The sequence below is a fragment of the Dufourea novaeangliae genome, unplaced genomic scaffold (assembly GCF_001272555.1).
Source record: "Dufourea novaeangliae isolate 0120121106 unplaced genomic scaffold, ASM127255v1 scaffold57, whole genome shotgun sequence".
NCBI lineage: Eukaryota > Metazoa > Arthropoda > Insecta > Hymenoptera > Halictidae > Dufourea > Dufourea novaeangliae.
Window position 1 is genome coordinate 1494781 of NW_015373937.1, and position 14195 is coordinate 1508975.

The 14195-nt window shown below is 42.1% G+C and overlaps 1 protein-coding gene across 3 annotated transcripts in view; it reads left to right on the forward strand.

The window, feature by feature from the left end:
* Positions 1-14195, forward strand: part of LOC107185450 — a 123038-nt gene that overhangs the window by 82522 nt on the left and 26321 nt on the right. For 2 of the 3 annotated variants that reach the window (XM_015573129.1, XM_015573128.1), the window contains exon 3: positions 10726-10836. The gene's annotated coding sequence lies outside the window, so the exon portion shown is untranslated. Of the gene's footprint in view, positions 1-10725; positions 10837-11917; positions 11938-14195 lie in introns of those variants that run through there. The other variant, XM_015573130.1, reaches the window with a different exon arrangement.

A 14195-nucleotide genomic window follows, 5' to 3' on the forward strand; every position in this document is an offset into this window, starting at 1 on the left:
ATCCATCTGTAAAGTTTTCTCTGATTCGACTGGGAAACTCGTTTAAGCATTACTTAACGTCGACATCTTGAAGGCGAAATTTCAAGGAGAACGGGATTAAGGATATTCTTAAGGAACAGGAGCACTCTTTTGTATCTCTTTCGAAAGCGGTCGGGCACGGAGGGTTCGTCGTTTCTTGTACCCTGCTGATAAACGTGCCAGTTCTACCATGAAGAGGGATGCACAATAATGGAAAGTTAAAGGCGAAATTTCAAGAAGAGCGGGATTAAGGATATTCTTAAGGAACAGGAGCACTCTTTTGTATCTCTTTCGAAAGCAGTCGGGCACGGAGGGTTCGTCGTTTCTTGTACCCCGCTGATAAACGTGCCAGTTCTACCATGAAGAGGGATGCACAATAATGGAATACGAGTGGTGTTCCATTGTGGTGAACACAATGAACCTCTCGTTTGAGCATTCCCAAGGAGAATGTCTCTGGCAGTTCGATGCGATTCAGGAATAAATGCCGCGAAACGCCGTTGTTAAACAACTTAGCGGCCCGGGGATGTATATTGCCGGCGACATTTACGCTGATCTATATCACTTGTCCAAACTGGTGAAGTGATTTGTGCCATTTCGTTCGCGTTGAAAACGGACAAATAATTTTGATTAATGTATGTGGTTCTTTTTCGGAATATCTGTAAATTAAGATTCCGGAATTCTTTTTAGAGTACACCGAATTTTTAATCAAATTAATGCGTCCAAGATCTCTCAGATGAGAATAAATTAAAGTCATCGACCATTCACCGGATTGGCTCGTATTTTACAACCCCAGCCCCGGCGAAATTCTACTTTCTAGGCAAGCGTCTCCGCTTTATCGATGGAAAATCCGGCCCCGAACGGCGTCGTTGGTTACTTAATCCGCCGATATATCAGAGTTACCCTGACGCCAATGGCGTCCACTGCTTCGAATTTGTACGACACATTGTCATACTGGAGTACGTGTGTATACGAATACAAGAGGCGTGTGTATAGCGACAACCGTCATATACACGGGTTACCCTGTTCCAAGCAGCTTAACCTCGGCCAAGTGCGTGACAGATCTGAGAGAAAACATCGGGTGTGAAGCTAGCCGCGTCACTCTGAGAAGAAATAACGCGCTGTGTTCTGGGACTTGGACTGGAATCAGTTATTTATTCTAATTCTACATTACTCTAATAGAAACGTCACATATCCCGATTAAATGGAAAGTTGCATTAATACATATTTGTGAACTTAGACATTATCGTTGGCTTGTACGACTTGAGGAGGCAATTTATAGATCGAATCTACAAGTAAAGAAGTAAGAATCTAAAAATAAGAAGTTCAATAAAAGATTACATCTCTGGATTAAATATAATTTAAATATAAGATAAAATCAACATTATATAACAGTCTATATACTTATTATACATACTTGTAGATTCGATCCACAAATTATATCCTCAAGTAGTATAAGTCAACGATAATGTCTTCGTTCACAAATGTTCACGCAACTTTCCATTCAATCTAAAGAAATGTGTTTTTAAAAGTGAAATAATTACATCTCCTGCTTCACTATACGTTTACTGTCGGAAACCAACGGCAAGCAATTACAGATGCAAATCGCTGAGATATGGTCGAACCGAATGAAAATTCCTAAGAATATCTGGAGCAACGATGAATTTATTATTAAACGTCGAGGAGTGGAACATTAAGGAGAAGCAGTGCATTTGAATACGCAGATTGAAACTTCGCCGAAGAATGGAAGGCATCAGCGTTCCCGGTGCATTATCATCGGTAGCCATTCACGAACGCCTGCCTCTACTATGAACTGAATACACCTCTTTTTATAGGTTGCACGAACAATAAGCGTGTATCTTTGAACGAGGGTGAGGGGCGTGTCGACTAGCGTGTGTGCTATTGAACGAGGGAAAAAACTCGGATGTCCCTTTAAAAGGAGGGCTCCATCATGTCTAATTAGAATTCATCGGTAAATCGATGTTTTCGCTCGCGTAAATCGACCGACGACCTATTTTCTCCTTTCTTTTTCGTCTGTGTACGTTCCCTGTCCATTTCCGTCCGAGTTTGTCCGGCAACAGCTCCAAATTTTACGGAAGCACAAGAGTCTGCAGACGATTAAACGTGTGAAACTTTCTTGTCTGAACCAATTATCCGCGCACTTAAGTGCGCCCTGGGCTTTACCGAAGCGAGCGTGTTCGCGGCGGAAACTCGTAATACGAGCGATTTAAGCTTCGGTACGGACGCACCGACGCTACCGTACTAATGTTTCGGGACAGCGACGCAGAGTTTATCGTACGTAGGAACGATAATAATCGCCGCAATGTGGCCACCGAGGCTTGTACACGGATCGTTGTTAATAAATCTCGCGTTGTGACGTCAACTGCGTTTTTGGACATTAATACCACGCGCCCGATGTAGAAATTGTGTACTCTGATTCTGTAGATTATTCAGAGAGCTAAAGCCCGACACATCGGTTCCTAGGTACCATTTTGATCGATCACGATTTCTGTCACTTCCTCGTTAATTGTATTCATTATCGATCAGAGGAACTTAATCTATATTCTTTGAGCTTCAAATTGAGAATTTGGTGAAGAAAAAGCTCCACGGGAAAGCGTTCTAAATCGCAGCGATCGCAAACCCTTAATCTACCTTAAGGCCGGTGGTGATCAGATCAAATTTCCGCTACTTTCTCGCAACTTATTTTAATTATCAATTAGAGGAACTTAATCCACGTTCCTGAAGCTTTATAGTGCAAACTCGATTGAGAAGAAGTCCCATAAGAAAGTATAGAAACTATTTGGTTACTTATCAGTCACACATTTCCTGGTTCGAACCTTTGTGACCGGCTCACGTTACCCTGCAACGAAAATTACCCACTTATATCCAACGAGAGAAGAATACAAGAAACGGAAAACGCCGTGCACGTGAAAATACCAATCTCCTAAAGGATTGTTCCCGACAGTTATCCACCCCTCAGGATGCATCAACCCCATTACGTCCAAGCGTCGTCCACCGCCGCCCTCGGAGAAGCCCTTCAGTCAGCGCGTGGGAGCACGTCACTTCGAGGTAAACGAAACCGCTCTAAAACGAGGCTGTAAGAGACAAGACGTGGATGTCGTGTTAAGACGGTACGTGACGACGACGTCGGCGTCATTGTTTCGTTCCAGAGATGGCGGAAAGTTTCCTTGCCGTGGCGACGGAATGACAAACAACTTGGGGGAACTTCAGAGACCAGAACACAACTGGACTGCGATACTTCAGTTTTCCCGTTAGCCTCGGTGTAACCAGAAACTTTCCGGTTAATTAAGTTGAGAATCCGGTGGAATAAAGAAACAGTCGTAGGAATGAATACAGTAAATCATCGATTAGTATTATCGAAGGCCTCCTCGACACTGAGTGCTCAAACGTCACAGGGGACCTTTAAGAGTTTTTCTGTATTTCTCCCTGAAACACATTCACATCGATCGTACTTTTAACTTCTATCTATTTTCACTCTAAAATCCGAATTAGAAATCATAGTGTGTTTACAATCTCTTTGCCATATAGCTTCAGTAAACTCTCTGCAGAGAAAGAAAATTCTCTCGTGGCTTTATGGTCATAAGGGTTTTGATTCATCCGAGGAGAATCAACCCAGGATTCCATTGTCGAGAGAGATCGTATCTCGCGGAATTACGGTCTCGCGTTGTTTATTTACGATGTAATGCTGCTCTTCTGCTGTTCAATTGTTTTTCCTTTCTTTCCACCTTCTCCCACCATTCGTGTATCCGCTGACGAATGTTAAGTGACACGTTCCGTGAAACTGGAGCGCTCGTGATGGATCCACACCGTTTTCGTTTGTTTCTCCGTTCGAAAACGATATCCGTTGACGAGAGAGGAGATGAGCATAGTTTCACGACGGAGGATTTACTTCGTTATCGAAGCCGTGGAGCCACTTTGCCGAAACGAAACGCGATAAAACCCAGCGTTAATGCACATCCATTCCAGTTACTGTTCCCGAACGAAGGCTCCAGCGACGCGTCGTAATGCACTTTAATTGCAACGGGCATTCCGCGTTACGTGCGCTCTGTGTTATCTAATATTCCTCTCCCCTTTGCAGGCGGAAATGTCGAGAACCGGTTTCATTCACCATAAATAATGGCCGTTAACGTCTCTCCGCGATCGGTAATTGGGTCGACATATCTCGATAACAACGGATCCATTGTTCTGTCGAATTTCCAATTGTTGAGGAACGTCGACGTGTAATCTTCAATTTACAAAATATGACTTATATTTAGTGGACCAACAATACTAACAATAGTATATCTTCGGATATACTGTGATTACGATAACCAGAATTTATAGGTCTTTTATACATATTTTCAACGATTTATGACTTAAAAGACGAAATAAAGTATGTCTGTGTGCGTACGACCTTTTTCACTGTGGCAGTCAACGTATTAACTCTACGGAAAAAAAAGATTCTAGATAAAGTCTCTTCCAATGAAATTCTTTCAATATTCATATGATTATCTATTGTTCGTTCTGCATTAGTAGTTTACGATTAAATATCGTAATGATCAATATTGTTCTAGAGTGAAGCAATCTGTTCTCGAAATTACGAGGGGCGTCTTACGTGAAAGATATACGAGGTTTACTGCATTCCCTCGCCATGAAGGGCGTCGCTAAAGGGGGTGGAACCGAGTATGATGCCTATGACACAAAAGACCTGTTACATAATACAGGGTGTTCATAAATTCTAAATCCACTCAGGCTAGCTCGTACCATCAAAGATATTATTTCCTCTTCGTTCTCGCTCGATACTTTCCTCGTCGTACCCAAGACCATCCCTTGAATATCAAGAATATTCACGGGATATCGCGAAGCAGACTATAATATTAATAATTTACCACGTATCTATGAAACTCATCGACCTTCACATTCGATCGAACCATTACTCACGCTGAAAGTTTCACGCTGTACGGAAATCCTATTAATTTTTAGCAAGTCCACGTTGATTGGCGTTAATTAAAACGAATCAGTGCCGGTCAAATATTCGCGCTCGTGATTAATGTACGGGACACGGGATTAACGTAGTCGTTTAATTAATTATATTCGTCGCAATTCCAACTATGATCCTCTCTTTTCCCTATTACTTCTCTCACGTAGTCCACATGTGTGTTCTCATTCCCGCCCCTCATCGAGGATGGGGTTTGAGATTATTACAGGATTGTTCATGAAGTCTCTTCATTTCGAGTTGTGATTTTATTAAGATCAAGGCCTGAATGATTCATCAGCTCAAAATCTCCATCCAGTCTCTCCCCTGCCGTTTTTAAATACATTCACCAGCCAAGAGGTGATTCCGCTAGGATATCTGTGGATAAAATAATTAATACCCTCCCACTCAGGAAACTATTTTAATTAGCATTCGTGTTGTTGCTCGGGGCCAGTTCCGCCCCCGCGAGTAGTATATACAGGCGGCGTCTGCGGGTTGGCTGGCTTATTTTTTCAACCGCCCCGCCCCACCCCCCTCCTTCCAGTCACGAACTTTAATAAACGGATGCCCGCGAGCGTCCGCGAAATTTCATTTGCATCCGTATGCCCGGAGGTCGTCTCACGAAGTTTCTACCGGTGGCCAACGGGAATTGCTCGGCTTTTCGACCCTCTTTAGGCTCTCAAAGGACGTCTGTTGCCGGTGAGAAGGCGAGCATGCTCCACAGGTGAGAGGAGCTAGTACGGACACACAGGTGAAAAATGTGTAACGCGTCGATTAGACTGCGGACTTTATGCATTTATAACACGCACGATTTTCTAGAATTTACTATATATATAAGAGATTGATCAATGTTGAAGAAATTTTGTATTTTAGCGATGTGTATATGGACGTACCCGTAAAAGCATCCGAATAAATGCGACCGTCGTCTACAATAGCGAGAAAAGACGCGGAGGATGAAAAACAGAGGGATGGGGAAGTATTCGAAGGAAACTGAGGAGAACTAGCGTGTGTATGAATATGTGGGTAGGGATGAATGGTGGAGGGCGGTGAGGGAGGGGAGGAAGGAGAGTCGTAAAAATAGAGAAATATTCGGGCGGAGTGTAGGAGATGTATCGGTAGGACGATTCGTGTGAAACCACGAGCCCGACGATCATATTCGTACGTGTATTTTTTGTGGATCGATCTTGAGATGAATAAACGAGCGAGAGAGGTACGATAAATAAATATTAAAGTATACTGGGTATTCACTGGAATTCGGTGTAATAGAAAGTTTAACGAAGCTTAATTAGACTTTTGCTGTGTTTGTAATACGGAAGTTGCTGTTTGAGTAACTTCATTGTTGTTTAATTCCAAGTATTTTGTAATAGTCTGTAAATAATCGGTTTAATTCTCGATGTTTCGGATTCGACTGTATTACTACGATACTTTAATGTAATTTCGTACCGATCGGATTCCAGTAAATTGTTCAGTTATCTGGAGCGTTGATTATTCGTTGAAACGGAATAATCGTTATCGATCCGATAACAGAAATTACACGCACAAATTAGACAGATCCGAACGAATATCGTACGTGAGAACGTAAGCCCGCTGCTGCGTGTACGTTGCACCCAGGGAGTGATAACGGAGATAGTGTCACTCGTCTAGCTAATTACTAGTCGCCAACTATACGGCTCCTGGGAACGAGCTCATGAATGAAGCACGTGTGTATGTAACAGGGTCGGCTGGGTTCGCTGGTTGGGATCTTGATGCTTGCATAATTCACGAATAAGGATACATGACTGGCCTGGTCATGTATCTATGTGGCAATGTTTTGAATTTACGTTTGATTACCATTATGAATGTTTAGTTACTAACGTTATTTAAATCAGGACACTCGGGTCTATAGATATTTGGACGCGAAGATGTGTAGGACATTGAACCCCCTAAATGATAAATCTAATTTTTTGGAACCCTAAGTCTGTGGATCTTCAAATTTGAACATTTTGGACACATGGATTCTTGAAAATTACGAAATGCTCTTTTCGGACATATTTAAGATAACACAGAATAAGTTTAGAATACTACCTAATCATTTTCCAATATTGTTATGAAAATCTGAACACTCAATATCGCGTTGTTTTTCCATAAAGCCCACAGATGTACGTCTAATTTCGGAAAACGCGTACCAATAACTCCAATATGACTGCCGCTGGAAAATCTGATCGTCTGAATGGTATCGGAAATAACGGCGTCCTCGTTTGCTTTCGCACCCGGAGAAACGTTTTTCAATGGCGGATATCGCTCAGTTATCAAACTACCCGTAACTCGTCCGCATTCCATTCTTCTTCCATCGATAAAAGTCTCACACGCCTATCAAATTGCCAGTGACAAACCAACTGTTCGATTCACCAAAAGAAACCCCGTAATCGTTCACCAAAAAAAAAACCCAATAACAATATCTTAATAACTCAAAAATAATCTAAATGACTAAAAAACCCTAATCTTCTTTTAGCAAAACGAGAATAATATCTTTGCAATCACAGAATAATTTAATTGACCGAAGAACCCTAATCTTCCACAAGAAAAAAAAATAAAAAATAATTTATGAAATCTTGTTTTCCCTCCAGAAGATAAATAAAAAATAATATCTCGAAAATACCTACTGTAAATCCCTAAAGATTAATGTTCAATGAACACCATATTCAACTGAATCCCACCGAAAATTCAAGAGAAACAATTGACGGTACAATGTACGTAGGTACTATCGCGTTATCGTCGTTTCTGTCGGCACTCGTCGCTTCACAAAGACCGACACCAGATGCATCCAACGATGGATAATGGCCTCTCCATCCGTACATCCGCTAATTCAGGCTACCAAGCCCGGGAACTGAAGCAGGGATGAAAACCTGACAGGAGTTGGTCGAACGGTCGTACCGTGAACCGGTAATTGGTCTCTGAAAGCTGTTTTCAGGCGGAAACCAATCGTCCTACCCGACGAAAGTTTCACAGCTACTGGCTGTCGAAGTTTCCACCGGTTGTCCAAGCTACAGCTTGAGTTAGAGCCGTGGGACGTGGTACGGTGACGGGAAGCGGGGAAGAAAAATTGGGGGCGTTGAAACGTGAAAACCGTCGTCGAACATCGGCCGTTTGGTGTCTCCGGTCCAAGTGGGACCGCAACAATGCTTGGACGACGAAGATAAAGAAATGGTAGGGGTAGGATCACATCGTTGATGTCCCGTCTGGAAGATAAAGGGTGAGTCAATAAAAACTACGATCTAAAGTAACTCGTTACCTATTGGTTGTATCAAAATACATTTTAATGAATTATGTAGCATTTTAAGGGACGCATCGGAAGGGTAGAAAAAGGATTCATTAACTTTAAGAAACTCAAGGTCACCTTGATATCTAAAAATGAATAAGATATAACAAATCAATTTGTATCCACTCGATGTGTTCTTTAAAATGCTGTGTAATTTATTGAAAGTTTTTTCGATACCACTAGTAGGTAATGAGTTATTTTAGATAGTAGTGCTTATTGACTCATCTTGTATATTCTTTATGGATCCTGTTAAAACGTATCGAAGTAGAATGATGAATTTATTATCAGTCCTGAGTTCCTCCTTTCGATCTTGACATTTCTCCTGCGGTGTAAAATCCTGCAAAGAAAAATTTCTTTAAAACCCTGAGGATATAATGACGATTCAGTCATTGCACAATATTGTCGAGTGTTTGTTAGAACAAATGGGAAAGGAAGTACCACCAGATTCTATAATGAATTCAAGAGGAAGCAAAGTACTCCATAATGACTTAAGAATAGTTATGAAATGAGTAGGTTGTGATAAATTATTTCTGTCTAAGTTTAGTATATTAGTTTTCTAAAATGGCAATGAGAACTTCCACCTGTATTTTCGAAGAATCACTAACAGTTGTTATCCTCGGTTTAAAGTGTGCTAATGAATTCAGTGTGCAGTCGCGCGAGAGAAATTGTATTTCCGTTGGTAAACGTAAGTCACAGCTAGAGAATCACCTAGGAACGAGGGTGAACGAGGTGAAAAAGTAGAGATTAAGAAGAGAGAGCCCGAGCATCCCTTATCTTGTAACAGCGCCAAGCGCAACGGAGTGGGGAGGGGGTGAGGCCAGGGAGAGCGTTAAGAGATAAAAGATTCTTCGTCCCGGAATTTACGAGCAATTTCGTCTCGGGGCCCCATTCGGGGACGGTTACAGCGCATTTCGAGGTTTCCCCCATTCACTTCGACACGAGGCTGACGTCAATTACATTAATGTCGATCCTTTTTTCCAGAGTGATGCATACATCGAACCCAGAAAAATTAAACATTTAAAAAAATACATTCCATATTTATACAGCGGAAAAGTATCGTGTGCAAATAAAAAAAAATTGAAAAAAAAGAGAGTATCGCCGTGTTTGCTTATCACGAAACCGACTAATGGAATTCAATATTTCCATTAATTTGTGCATCAGTCGATAAAGCATAGAATTTCTGTTATGTAGAGAAAAACACATTCGGTGCATCGTAAATCCAGACCCCACGATCGAAACAGCTCGTTCGTTTCGTTATGGCGTCGTTTGTGAAACAAACAGAACGGATGAAACTTGATCCAATGGGTTACGAGATGAAAAGTTACAACGAGCAAAAGGGGGACTAGGCTTTCTAGGTTGAAAGTCGACGTTTCGAGGAGGCTGGTGCCTCACTTGCCTGCTCCTCTTGTTTGCCGTTGCGTGGTCTGCGGTGCACATGCGTCTCATCACACGTACCCGTACCAGGCACACTTGCACGAAGTCTGCAGGCCTGTGCTATGCAAGTCGGAACTGCATTATGCATTTATCGTACGCGTGGTGCACGCTGGTCCTGTGACGAGCACGCTTTGATGCACGATGGAAGTAAATTTAGCTTAATAACCCTTCAATAATTCTAGTACTGTCGAATTGCTTTTCCCTTGTTCTCGTTGGTGAACGTTGTGTGTTATTAGAAAACAATGACAGATGTTATTGTTTAATTGCGTAATGTGCCTACATTGAATAAAGAAAAGTATAATCGTAAGAAAATGGTTCTAAAGTAGAAGAATGATCAGCTAAGTATTCAATAATGAAATCATCAATTGAATAAGGGGAGAATAAAAATTGGATTTTGTATCACATGGAATCCCTGTTTCACAAACTAACAAGCATGAATGTATTTTCCACCTCACTGGGATATGTTGAATAAACGGAAAGTCAAGTTAGATTTATGTTCCATGCACGAAAGTCTGATTGTTTGCCTCGAGTTGACGTGCTCGGCCAACGGTGCATGTGCATACGGGTCGTACGTCTTGTACGTTAGTTGCATATGCAGCTGACGAGGTCGTCAGTCGAAACACATAACTCTCGAAGTGTAGTATCGTGACGGAAAATAATTTTACGTGGGGAAAGAATGGAAAGCAAGATAACTATTCGCTAAACAAGTAGAACAGACCTTGTATTGGTCAGACAAGACAAATATAATTCCAATCTTGGTCAGACCCGCACAGTTCGAGTTTATTTTTGATTAGGTAAGGGAAGTATGAATCTGTATCTAGCCAGACAAATGAAACCGAAGTAGATGATGTTCACCTCTAGTCAGACAACTAATAAATTTTCCTTAAAGAATTCGAAATTAGGGATTCAGGATGTATTAATTACTACTGAACGAAACTTTACACATAATTGTATCTGCAATACTTGTATATTTAACGGATTTTTTATTACAATTTTGTCAAAGGTTCGAAGAACGTCTAACATCGGAACGATGTGAGAGGATTATATGGGTGAACACCAAACGGGCAAGAAAGACTCGACGAAATCACGAACACGTGGCGAGACGTGAAGCGGGGTGAGTTGACATACGATAAAGTACCGTCACGTATTTACACGCAACACTCTATATACAGGGTGGACCACGAAACGTGATCAGCTTAGATTATTCTATTGCCAGCTGTTCGATCGAACATTTTTTTTAGCTAATATAACATGATTCGAGGTGAGCTTTAAGATGAATGTACCAATTTTTTTGTCAACCCTTCTTTCCACGGTAATTCTTTTACGGTACTTTTTTCACAAACAAATAACTTTTTTTTCTAAACTGAAGAAACATTAAAAAGAACATCATTTAGCTTAATTAAAACGATGTAACCAATTTTTTTGTCAACCCTTCTTTCCAGGGTTTTCAAGGCCATCTTCAGTTTTTTTTATAGATAAACCGGTAATTCTTTTACGGTACTTTTTTCACAAACAAATAACTTTTTTTTCTAAACTGAAGAAACATTAAAAAGAACATCATTTAGCTTAATTAAAACGATGTTCAAAATGGTGTTCATCAGATACAATACACTCGCGTAAACGTAAATTTGCACCGATGGTTAAGCATCGAAAAATTTGTTTGATCGTACAGCTAGCAGTACAATAAACTAGGCTGATTACGTTTCATGGTCCATCTTGTATACATTCATAGCTTCTCGATGCGCAGGCCTGTAATAATACGTAGCTTTCCGAATCCTTAAAGAACACATCTCTGACGGGGGTCCATTATCCTGTCTTGTGCGGTCTCCCACTAAGAAATTGGATTTTCAGACGCCAGCTGGTCACGGGCTATCGGTCGCGAAAGATATCTGGTCTCGAAGATAAACGGGTCACGAACGTCGTTCGGATAAATAAAATCCCCCTCCGAGGAGCTCCGGCGAGCTTGGAATTTCCACGATCGAGCCGTGCGCGCCGGTATTGAGCTTCGTCTCACGTATCTTTGCCGGGAAGCCAGTGGATGACGCATAAAGAATGGAAAACGCCGCGATCGTAAAGGGTTTCGTTGCCAACGTTCGACGTATAACTATGTTGCTCTTTCTTTCTGGCGAAACCGTGGGTCTTTTCTCGTAGTGGATCACGAAGACACGAGGATGGATATCGCAGAAACACTAGAACGACGTTTACGTCGCAGAAGGTAATCGTTTCGGGAATTCCCCGTTTCGGATTGACAGTTCTATACTCGCGTAGAGTCTCGAAAACGCGGCCCACGATCGAAGAATATGCGACGGCCGACGAGTGTATGTCATTGCAGACGGGATCACGTTTGGAACGAAAAGTTCGGTTGGAATTCGAGCCGGTTTGTTGAGCAGAACGCGAATAATTTCTGTACGCGACCAACGGGGGACGTCGGCATTCAATTCCGATCGCGACGATATCTGGGTAATATGTTTCCAAAATAATGCGGGTCCATGCGTTTCTCTTGGTTTTGCCAAACCTGCTGAAGCGCGTTGTTTCGAAACTATTGTTACGAGTCACCAGTACGTAAGTGATTTATACGAGATGGATTTTATTTCGAGACCAAAGTGGAAGCTTTAGTAGCGCGAACAAAAATTGCTCTGTGTGTGTGGCCCGTCAAATTGAACGGGCCAACGTATGGTGAGTCAGGTGGAATAGAAATATCAGTGGACGTATAGATAGAAAATGGATCGAGTATAATGAAACAACTAGAGTTGAGTGGCTATTTAGACGATCGAATAGAACAAGGCTCGTGTATGGTCAGACGAACGCAATGGCAGTTTTATCCTAGCATTATCGAGTTAGTTATGAAATCTAGTTAACTAAAAAACGTCATCTATGAAATTTCCCTAGGCAGCAAGCTCGCGTGAATCTATCTCTGTAAGTAGAGTAGACCCATATGTAGTCAGACATCAGTCGTACAGTCGCCCAGCAATCAAGGCACTTTCGTTTCCTCCTGCAATGTACTAAATTTCTCCCTCCTTGCTATTCTCTCTCCTCTATACAGAGAAAAGTATTTTTCACCCTAGTAACGGAATTTCACCGAATTTCACAGCAAAAGGTGGGGGTCACACGATTCTCGCCACAATGCCTCCGCAGAAATACGACTGTGGATTCTTCGAGTCGAGTCGGGGACTTGAAAGCCGCAATTTCATCTGCAATTGCGGCTCACGAATTTGCTTTGAAAGTATCCGCGAACTGAGAGAAGGCGACGGAGCTAAGGTCGGCCGGGAAAAGATTAGAACGCGGCCATGACGTGACGCTAGGAAGAAAACGGGTCCCGCTCGATCTGGCCGGCACAAAAGAATCGAGGAAAAAGAATCAAGAAGAAAAAAGCTGGGAGGGGGAGAGAGGAAACGCGCACGAGCCCGTTCGAGAATCGAACGAGACAAAGCGATCGTTCGATGGCTGGTCCTGGATTCGATGCCCGATGCTTCTTGGCTTTTCGGTTGCCGTCAAAAGGAGGAAAATTGAACTACATGAAGCCGGAGGACCCATGATTCCGAAAAAGTTTTACTACTGAAAGGACCAAAATTCGCGCCACCAGAGAAAATAATAGGTGTACACATTAATTCGTGGCATCCACAATTGATTATTGACTCAAAACCACCATCATGTTTGCGAGAAAGGATTCGTCAACTGGCCGAGAAATGACGTAAATGTGTAAAAAGTGATGGGGAATATTTTCAAGACTGCACTGTATTTTGGTTTCTTGTAAATAAACAAGAAGTCTATGAAAAGAAGGCCACGAATTAATTTGTACGCCTAATAAGACGAGGAAAAGAAGTCCGTGTGTGGAGGGGAAAAGAGGCTGAATCCTGCGAGCCGATGACAATAACATTCAGTTTACAAAGATCACGAACGGAAAACGTGGGTACAAGCATGTTCAATTACCGTCCCCGGTATTTCACTTTATTCTCCAGGTGGCTATATCGATGATTGAAAGGATAAAAGGAAAAGCTCCCTCTTTCTACGTTGATGAAAGAACACCGTTAATAGAAACCGCGCGCTCTTCTCCGCGATACGTCAATACTGGTCTTACCCGGGAACTCGATGATCGTTTCCCGGAAATTTTCTATTTGTATTTTGAAGCTATTATCGATGATTGAAGGAGATAAAAGGAAGCTCTTCCTCCTACTCTCGGCTGTGGCGGGCAGACTAGAGTAATAGAGATGGTTCTGTTCCATAAAGAAACCGCCGCCTCGATCACGTTTCGACAAATTAAATGATCGTCGCTCGTGCTCCGGCATCCTGAGAAGCAGTTTCATCCCTTTGGGTAGCGTGGAACGGAACGGAACAGACGGGATAAAGTGGTGTCTTTCGAACAAAGTGACTGGGCTCATTAACAAACCGGTGGACCTGTTCCACGAATAATGGATCGATTCATTACCGTACAGAGGTACGATCAACCAGAATGGTGCTGCATAATTCCACAAT